Source organism: Wyeomyia smithii, chromosome 2, assembly GCF_029784165.1.
Source record: "Wyeomyia smithii strain HCP4-BCI-WySm-NY-G18 chromosome 2, ASM2978416v1, whole genome shotgun sequence".
NCBI lineage: Eukaryota > Metazoa > Arthropoda > Insecta > Diptera > Culicidae > Wyeomyia > Wyeomyia smithii.
The window spans coordinates 23,850,897-23,860,283 of NC_073695.1; positions in this window are offsets into that span (position 1 = coordinate 23,850,897).

Genomic DNA, 9,387 nt, shown 5'->3' on the forward strand with positions numbered 1-9,387 from the left:
ATTGTGTGAAATCAATTGTTGCAAACATTTTCGGAATATTGAAACAGTAACAAATCAGCGCCATAACTTGACCGTATTTTTTGGTATTGCAAAGACATATGGTCTTATTAACCCGTAAAGATCTGGGACGGGACTTTTTTCTTGAAAACGGTCGTTCTCAGCACTACCACGGCCGATTAGGGGAAATTCGGAATATATTCGGGAAAGTTGCTTCAAGTTTTGGTAAAGGTACCACTCCATTGGATCCTTCCCCGTTTTCGTGAGACGCAAATGTGTCTGTGTTTTTTTTTAATTTTTCAAACAGATTGAGAAAACGCTGTTTTTTGTGTGTACTGCATAAACAAAAGTGCATAGTGCAAAAATAAGTATCTGTTCAAAACTTGTACCTCATTGATTACACTAATCGGTTCCTCTGAATTTTGGTGCCTTTAATCAGCACATAAGTGCGTCAAAGGCCGTAGAGTAATTGCTCGCCGGACTCGTCGCTACTGCATTTGTTTACGGGAAAATGAAGACTTTACGGACTTAATACTTGGCTAGGAGTACCAAAATTCCCAGAAACGGTTGAAAAGCTTTAATCTTTCATTTATTTTCAGTTTGAGCTCTGGAAAAGCTTAATTTGCCCAGTTATCAGGGCACAGGGCTGCCCTTGAGCTCAAAATGAAAATAAATGAAAGATCATAGCTTTTTAACCGTTCCACACTGGGAAAAAATGAACCTAATTCCCACTAATTAGAAGCCGCTGGGCTGGCAACTTATAATATAGCATTCCTTATGTAAATGTCAATAAACCGATTGGTAAAAGTTTTATCCTCGCAGAACACGGCAAGGGGTTATATTACCGAAAATACACAAAAATAGGGTAAAAATGAGCGAAATATATGCACTAAATAAAACCGTCAACAATCGATTTGTTGACCAATTTTACATAAGAAAGAAATACTATATTTCAGGGTGCCAGTCTAGCGGCGATTATTTAGTGGAATAACCGAAACCCAGATTTCCACTAAATAATCGCCGCTGGACTAACAACCTGAACTATAGCATTTCTTATGTTAAATTGGTCAATAAATCGATTGGCGATGGTTTCATTTTGTGCAGACCACAGAAAATGGTCTATTTTGCCCCTTTTCACCCTATTTTTGTGTATTTTTGGAAATATAGACCTTTTCCCGTGCCTAGCATAGGATGAAACTATCACCAATCGATTTATTGACCAATTTTTATGAAAAATGCTATATTTCAGGTTGCCAGCTCAGCAGCTTCTAATAAGTTGAAGTTTGGGTTCATTTTTTTTTTCAGTGTGCGTTCCGGTGAACTTTGGTGCGCTCACTCAGCTCGGAAGTGTGTTGAGTCTTCACAGACTGCAATGAAGTTTTCCCGAACGTAAAGTAGAAGTGACAAACCCTGCGAATAATGACTTTGCGGCCTTTTGACGTACCTTGACAAGGAGCTTCAAAGATCACAGGAATCGTTAAAAGTTATATTTTTTTCACATTTTTTAGATCGGGCCTGTGACATATGAACCTTTGTTCTCTCTCTCTCTCTCTCTCACTCTCTCTCTATATATATATATATATATAACTATCTATCTATCTATCTATCTCTCTCTCTCTCTTTCTTTCTCTCTCTCTCTTTCTCTCTTACTCACTAGCCATTTTTCTCCCTCACTCACTCACTTTTTTTTCTCTCACTCACTCTTTCTCTTTCCTCCTCTCACTCACTCACTTTCTTTATTTCTCTTATTCACTCACTCTCTTCCTTTCTCTCACTCACTCACTCTCTTTCTTTCTTTGTCTCTCTCACTCTCTTTCTTTCTCTCTTACACTCACTCTCTTCCTCTCTTTGTCTCTCTCACTCTCTTTCACTTTCACACATACTCGTTCTCTTTCGTTCACTCTTTCCCTCTTTCTCAATAGCTTTCTTTCTCTCTCTCGGGCCTGTGACATATGAACCTTTGATCTCTTTCTCTTCTTCTCCCTTTCTCTCTTACTCTTTTTCTCTCTGACACTCTTTTTCTCTCTGTCAGTATATTTCTCTTTCTCACTCTTTTTCTCTCCTTTTCTTTCTCTCCCTCTCTCTCTTTCTCTCTCTCTCTCTTCTAAACTAATGAAATAATGTGAGTTTTTTTATTTCGGTTGACCCGCTAAGTCTCTATCAGGATCACCGCAAGCCTCTGCAAAAAAAAAAAAACGTTTCGGGGAAACGGCCATTAATAATCCACCTCCAGTAATAATTGGTATATCTCAAAATCAAACGTATTTTTTTTTTGTTGATAAACTGTTCTTTCTGAAAAATACCGCTTTGATGCAATAAAAATGGTGCTATGCACTTAAAAATAAATTCAAACTTCCCTCATTTTTCTCGACCAAAAAGGTATATAACCCCGTAATATAATTTGAATGCTCCGAAATGATCCAATGCTCTTGATACTATTTGAAGCTGCATTCAGAATAGGACCACTATGCTAAAATTTGCATTGCTGATGTTCTCGTGACTAATTACGATGCCTCATCAATCGGATGTGGTTTTTCCTAATTTTTTTCGAGGTGAAAAAGTGACATTGACGAAACGCTATTTGCATTTGTTTGAAGCTAAGTTTGGATATGAGACATCTTATTTGAGACATACTTGAACATTTCGCCATTAGCGTCATTAAATGTTAAAACTATTGTACATGAATAGTCATATACCTACTAAGACAATCTTAACAACGCGCGAAATCTCTAGTGAAATATTAAAAAATATCTGAATATAACATATACTTGAATGCTGCAAAAACAAAAAATAAAGCTCGAGAGCAGAAATAGCTTTGGTCAATCAACCGCACATAAATTTAAATCCAAAAAGCTTTTTAGATACAAAGAGACGTCATCTTTGACATCATGTTTAATTTTCTAGGTGTAGTTCCGGTTCTAGGTACATCAAAATGGGTTTACACAGCTTTGTATGAAGCGAAACCCAACAAACAATTTTGTTGATTTTTTGCTTGTTAACCTATGATGTTATACAACAAAATTGTTTTTTAGGAAGTTGCAAATTAAATTTTAAAATAGCGTAAGACATCAGCTCCGTCAACATCAATATAGAGAAGTATTTGGTTTTTAACCTCAAAATTACCCAGTTTTCATGAAACCGTGAATGGGTTCAAATATAGCGACGAACATCAATATCTGGTCTTTGGACGTCATCGATTTCGAAAATAGGTATTTTGCAGTAAGTAGTCATTTTCGCTGATTTGCATAAACCGAAATCGCCTTCTTGATATTGATTTTAGTTGGTTCCGGAGGATTCCAGAATTTATTCCACAGTCTTATACTATTTACCAGAAGCCGGAAGTCGCCATCTTAGATTTTCAAATGGCGTTGCACATTTTGTTCCGGTCTCCGGAGATCAAATTCTGACCTCTAGACATGACCAAGGGCCCGAAAGTCATCGAATTTGATTTCTGACCACCTCCTTTCTCGTCGGGTGTCTCTCTCCCTTTCCAATACCTCTGTGACTACTTCCTTCGTAAAGGAAACTCGTATGCGAATGAAATCAGTTCAACTCTGTTAATCGTTCTCTTCCTTGTTTAACTAGAGCTTGACCAGATCGGTACAGCAATGTTTTACGCCGATCTACAACTTTGCTTGTAAATCTAAAATTTATATCATAGTTTATCACACGCAGACCAGTTTGAAATAATACAATTCATCTTGATAATATAATCGTTATTTGGTTTGAGAGAAGAAGTTTCAGGCTTAAGAGGAAAAATCAAACCTTCATTCTTTTTCCATATCCAAATAAGCAACTCCAGTGTTAAAACCTTCAGATTTGTTACCTTACGCTTAGTACCATATGAGAAGCTCTGAGCAAACCTTTCCGATCTGTATTACTGCATAACAAAGACACACCTCCCAACGGTAAGCTAGAGTATCTGCCTGCTAGTTAACAGTGCCCATTCAAATCGGCAATGTACCGCCAAAAGCAATCACGCTTACGAGCTCTCCGCGCACTGACTTCACCATCATCATCCTGAGGTGCTTACAAGACAGCCAGCAAAAGGGGAAAGATCAAGTATAACGGAGTTGCACAATGTTGGCTTCTCTACTGGTGCGTCGTGGTCACGAATTTGATCACTGGTCGTTTCATAGTAAATATCAGATTTTACTGGCTACTCTTAGTTTCCCTAGCTTCTTTCGCCAATTTTTATAGCCTGACAACCCGCGCATAATATCAACAAGATTATTTAAGTTTGTGCATCCATAATTTTGAATGCTACGGGTGTTGAAAGAGAAACCGACGACTAAATATTTTAGCGCATCTAGTGTAGCGGTAGAATTTCAAGCAAAATATTCAATTTTCTAGACGTATTTAATGTCACGCGTACAGCAGAAACGTGAAGCGCAAATCAAACACCTCCATAGGGTGTAGTTTGGTATGCAAGGTGTTGACACCAAATGCCCGAAGACCGACTTTAAACCAACCCAGTCACTTACTGCCGGATCGGATTCGTCGTCTGTTTGTAAAGAAAGCGTTGAGCTCTTCCAATAGTTGTGCATAGTAAATACAGCTATAACCACGTACCAATCGTCTTTGTTTTGTTGACAGGTGGCTGGAGACAAGGAAATTGAAAATCCTGTCGGGTAGGTTTTCCCGTTGCCGCGACCGACCAACCGTGCGTGTGGTTTATGGTTACCCGCTGGTGTATTGTTGTCTGCTGTTCACAAGTATGTCGTTCGGGCCATCAAAATATTTATGGCATAAAAGCTGCGTGTCTTGAAGAGAGCAGATTAACACCTTCGGAGTCCGAACAACGTGAAATCCGTACTCCATTTGTAAATGGTAATAAATTACTGATTAGCGGTTTTATAGGAAAAATAGTTGCAATATACTTCCTAACGTTCAACAAAATTTCACGATTTCTCTACCCTTCTGTTGTATGCAACGACGGACAAAGCAAACGTCGAAGACCTTCTCGAGCCGAATATTCACATGTGGACCCACGTTGTTTGTTTTGAACATCGCACACTCTGCTCTGCTGTTTACGATGAAGTCATGAATTGGACATTTGGCGTCCGTCTGGCTGCTACGGCAAAAACAAATCGAGTTCGGCTTTGCCTTCCGCATTGAGAAAAGATTTCATTTTCAATGAAAAGTTGTGAAGTGGTTTATTGTTGACTCATTTTCACGCAGAGAGTAAACTGATCGCAAGCTTGCCACAAGAGGCGATTCAAATCGCTGTCAGTTGGTTTTGCAAACTGATTTTCAGACATGGTTGATATCGATTTGATAAAATTGATTTCGAACGTTCAAATTGATTCGAACGAAAATGGGAATAAAAATCTCCGATTCTTTCGTACAAATGTGGTACGGCCGTAAACATGGACAAAGACGATTGTCGTTAATAATCTTTAAACGTTTAATAGACTTTATAACACATAACATCTAAACTTTTGAATTTTAGAATTAGCGCTAAAAGCACTTAATAATTATAGCGGAGTTGAAGCTATTAATTTAAAATTCAATAATAATATTTATTTGGTGAAGTGAATCATCAAAAATTTAACAAGAAATATTCCAAAAACCAAGTTACGAAGCATACAACTGCGTTGTAAATTCTAGTTCTCAGAGAAGGTTTCACTTTTCGTTTAATACGACAAAACAGTACGAAGTCGTGGGGAAATTCCGAAAATTCACTTCGAATATGCTTAGGAAATCAACAATACTGTACATATTTAGATGGATATTTATTCTTTCTATTTAGTGAAATATGAATGTCAAGCAGCACCGTCATTGTTGATTTGATTATTTCCTTGATTAACACTGGTTAAATCGTTGAATAAAATTGGACGTGAGAAGTAAATTGTGGTTCATGTTGATTTATCTTTTCACACTACTCTATACAGTTTGAAAAATAGCAAACATCAATAACAAACAACAAGGCTGGCAGGTAACAGTAATGGCATATTACACAATTTTACTGTATACAAGTTGTTTGGGTACTTTTGGTCGGAACAAAAAATGTATTATAATCGGACCAGCGATTTGATTCCAGATTCATTTGAATTCAAGTAGGGTTAGGAACGGCTTAAGCAGTAGCGCCTATTTTGATCAGTAGCAGAAAACAGGCCTCAAACTCCTGCTTTTTGATTAATGTCGACAATTCCAATGATGGAAACGAAAACTTTGATTGCCTAGCTGTCTTTCGAATATAAAAAATACCGTTAATCACAAAGAAATCTGTGAACAAACAGCATTTGAAACAAATCGACCTATATTGCAGCCATTCAGGAGCCACTTCGGTTGCTGCAAAAAAACGCCCGCAAAACAGATGGAAACTGCTTAAAATAGGTTCGAGGTGATTGGAATAGTGTTCCTCGATTGGTAACTTTATTTGATTGTTGTTAAAGTTTGCTAACTTAGTTTTACAATCTGAAAACAAGTTCTGGCAGAGAAAACGATAAAGAACAGATTGACATACTCAGTGCTGATAAAAGTCATTTCCCCAGCAAAATTCTTCGAAAATTACAGCCAATCATTTTCAATTTTCACCTTCAATGATCGCAGCACTCTTTCAGATACACTAGATTTTCGTCCTAGTAACGTGTTGTTGTACTCAGATGAAATAGATCGCGCGCATCGTTCACGGTTACGGAATAAAATTTGACGACAAATCCAACCAAATGATCTTCTCTTCAAAGCGAAAAAGAAAAACAAACAGTCCACTCAACCAAAATGAACCTCACCGAAACACTTTTTCACTGACACTGACCGATGCCTTGACAATCTTCGTTAACTAATAAACTGATTTTGTTGTCTTGCTTCCGTCACATGTTTTGACAGTTCACTTCCATGCAAAAAGCGGGAAGGGAGAACTCTGAAAGGATTGTAAAAAAGTAGCGTTTATGGATGCTTATTTTCACTTTCACTCAAGAGTGTCAACAAATATCAACCCTGGACATACTACTGTTTGAATTTCACCCAGCACATTTCGAGTATTTCGTCTGAATACAAAGACGATTCCTAAAGCTGTTTAGAATATGTTCTCTACCCTATTTTAGGTAGACAATTCGACTACCTAAAACTATACTTAGCATTTCAAAATGAGCACTCTCAAGCACAAAAGTTTTTCTAACAGAGACTTTTTCATGCACAGGCAAAGTGAAGCGGTAAAGTCTTAAATATAAGCTGTTCGGATTATGATACAAAACAAAATTTCGCATTCCACCAATAATTTCAATTGTGAGCAAATATTTCGCACAAGAAATGTTTCTTCTTAAAACTTAGATGTTATAGAAGCATTTTACTGAAAAATAAACTGTATTTGTCGAAAGGTTGATTCCATTATCACGGCTTGAAAACAAGGCATGATAGCAATCGTATAGGCAAATTATGCTCGAAAATGGATCTTTTGACGTAGGACTACGTCTAACCGCACTATATTGAGATACATTCCGCGGAAACTAAAACCAAGATGTAACGTCGGAATGAAAGATTTCAAACGGTTATACTGATGTAACCACATGATGGATCACAATAATCAATATGTCGTTGGATTGATAAAATGATGGACAATTTTGTGATTCTTCAATTTTCATTATCACTTCATTGTTGAACAGTGAAAATTTAATAAAAGTTTCAAGGTCGAATTTTCACCAACAATGTACCAATCATATGCGAGCACGCCTGGTACAGACTTCATGAATAGACACCATCTGCCTGCTGTGATATCCTGTATAGCAGTGGCAAAAAAAAAATTTGACAGAATCTCCCCGTCCCAATAGGTCGACTAATGTTAGCCTCCATGAGCCTAGACTATTTTGTTGTCTTGAAAGTGAAGCTTTTTCGGAAAGTTCGTAACCACCTCCACTATCAGACAGTATTACGTTCTGCTGGTAATAAATATGTTAATGTTAATAAAACTGATGTCTTGAAGGAGAATATGATGGCACAGGCAACAGTACTGCACCAAGAAATGTATGAACAGAGCGCTGGTTACTCGTCGTCTATCAGTGCAGAAAAACTCGATATTCATTTTTGGTCAGTCAAGCCAAGTGAAACTACAATGCCGCTGTTGATGCACAACGTGGCGTGGAACACAATCGAATCGCCGTTTGAATTGTCTTCTTCTTCTTGTTTCGTATAGCAGCAAATATCAGAATTCAATATGATTTTTCGGGTGCCGCAAAATACACTGCGCCGCCGGGGACAACAAAATGCGTTGTTTATTTTTGAACTATACACTCTGCTTTTTTCAGATTTATTTGAATAACTAATTATAGGGTATTTGAAAGACAATAAAAAACAAAAATGCTCCGTACAGATCTTTAAATAGGTAATTAAACGAGCTGAACTGATGATTATATTTTACTAGCTAAATTAATTTAGTCCAATATGACAATACTAGTTGCATCCCTCAGTGGCGGTATAGGTATATTAGTATTTGTATTTTTCAATTGAAAATTTTGTTGAAATAGCATTTGCAAGAAAATATTACTTTACATAACATTACTTGTAATTGAACAACGCTATGCAAACATTAATTGCTGAGGCTAATGTTGTGCATCACTCTAGCCCATTTTATTTTCGAAGATAACAGACATGTTACTTCCAAATATGGTATCTTCGTTGTTCTTTGGTATCTTGAAACTGATCAAATTTTTTCTGATTTATTCTGTATACTGATGAAATGTTTAAAGTGACTTGAATTGAATGTTAACATGTTCATAAAATTCTATACAATTTTCAAATTTTCTGTGAATATACATTTTCTACTAAAACTGTGATTCGTTATCGATATTTTTTTCTCGAGCTTGTAACTGCAAGAAAAAAATTTATGTGACATCTTTGCCGCTTTGTGATCGGTGAGTGAGCCAACTTCACGACAAATAGATATAGAAAGAAGTTTAATTTCTACTAAATCGTACTCAATTAAATATTTTATAGAAGGTTGCCTTTTCGCGTATTGAAGAAAATTCGCTGTATTAGAATGAAAGGTATTCATCAATGGTGCAGAAACCAAATTTAGGAGGAAATTTGGGTCTAGAGCTCTATAGCAATATTTTAGAGAAAAACTTTCTTCTACAAAGTTGTTACATATGATAAAGCGCTTATTGAAAAAGTATCAAAATTTAGAGTGACCAAAATTGTCGTTGCTATCAAGTATCTAACTTTTTATTTTTTGAGATAGAAAACCTTGTTCTACAGTTTTATAGCTCCAATAATTTTAAGTAACTTTGTAGAAAAAAAGTTTTTCTCTAAAACACTGCCATAGAGCTCTAGACCCAAATTTCCCCCTAAATATGGTTTCTGGACCATTGTGAATGTTAAAGAGAATATTTTTTCTTCTAAGATAGAGTGCTGCAAAGAAATAATCAAAATACAGACCCCGTTCGATTTTGG